The sequence below is a fragment of the Egretta garzetta genome, unplaced genomic scaffold (assembly GCF_000687185.1).
Source record: "Egretta garzetta isolate BGI_Z169 unplaced genomic scaffold, ASM68718v1 scaffold521, whole genome shotgun sequence".
Classification (NCBI taxonomy): domain Eukaryota; kingdom Metazoa; phylum Chordata; class Aves; order Pelecaniformes; family Ardeidae; genus Egretta; species Egretta garzetta.
In genome coordinates, this window is record NW_009258488.1 from 79516 (window position 1) to 80889 (window position 1374).

Genomic DNA, 1374 nt, shown 5'->3' on the forward strand with positions numbered 1-1374 from the left:
GACGGAGTTGAAGGGAGAGGCAACGATGTGGGCAGCAAAGCGGTGGCACTGGCACCCGTTGAGCTCCTGGCAGGAGGTGTGGCAGCAAGGTTGGGCCAGGACCTGAGCTGCCAGTGCTGAGCCACCTCCGGTGGGTTGAGAGCCTCAGAGACAGCTCAGGTTGAGGACGTCTTTCTGGAACCAGCTGCCCCCCCAGACCTTTTCTGGGAGACCACCGCAGCTGCAGTGCCAGCTGGGGACACCAAAGTTCCGTTAGGGACAGTGACACTGTAAGCCCCCCCTCCACCCCCAGCACCCAGAGGCAGGTGACAAGCTGGAACAACCCTGGGGCCACCAGAGATGATAGGGGACAAGCCAGTTGCCAGGTAGATCTGTCCCACCAGGCTAAATGGTGGCCCAGCCTGGATGCTGGTGTGGACCCAGGGACCTTCCTGGGACAGCAGCAGGGACAGCCCCAGTGCAGCACGTTGGATCCGGAGGGGACACCCACACTGTCTTCGAGGAAGTGTTTGGTGATGTGCTGGTCCATGCTGATGGCACGGGCTGCTTCCTCCATGTTGGCCCCGGTCACCTCACCCGCGACACTGATGGAGCTGGTGCTGCTGATCCTCCAAGCCAGGAACGCGACAGCAGCCTGGGCGAGGGCGGTGTGTGGGACCCTCAGCTGCATCTCCCAGGAGCACAGACTGGCTTGGAGGAAAGCCCCGAGGACCACGCGTTGGGTTTTGGGCAACCAGTGCATGTAGACGATGCTGAGGGTTTCAGTGGGCTTTTGCCTCTCGGGTGTCTCATGGCCACCAGGGAGGACGCAGTCAGGGGTCTTCAGGTCAGAGGTGGCCATCCCTTTGGCCAGGACCTCGGCAGGAGGGGGAGGGCATGAGATGGCGTGGGAACACTGCAGCTCCACACACCCCTTGCTCCTGCTCCTAGCTACCTTTTGGCTGCCAGCGAGATGCATGGGCTACCCCTCTGCCACCCCCTACCCCAAGAACTCCCAGGGTCCCTGCCTTGCAGGGGGGCAGGTTGGGCTCGGTGTTGCCAAGGAAGAGCTGCTGGATGCTCTCGCTGCTCACGCCAGCACTGTTGCTCTTTTCCATATGGGTCAACCACCCGGCCCTTGCTGGGTCAAGGTCAATGCCACCCAGGGCTGGGCTGTGAGGGGAGAGGGCAGGGTCCGGCTCCTGGCAGGAGGGCTGGGTGCTGGCGGTGACCCCTGTGCTGCTCCCAGAGCCCCGCTTACCTGTGCCCAACCGCTGGGCACATCTGGCTCCTCAGCCCAGGGCACTGCTTAAAGGTGGCGTGCCACGGCCGTGGGGGCAAGCGCCGACTCTGGCCGGGGCCACTCCACGGGGGTAGATGCCCCCACCCAGGAAG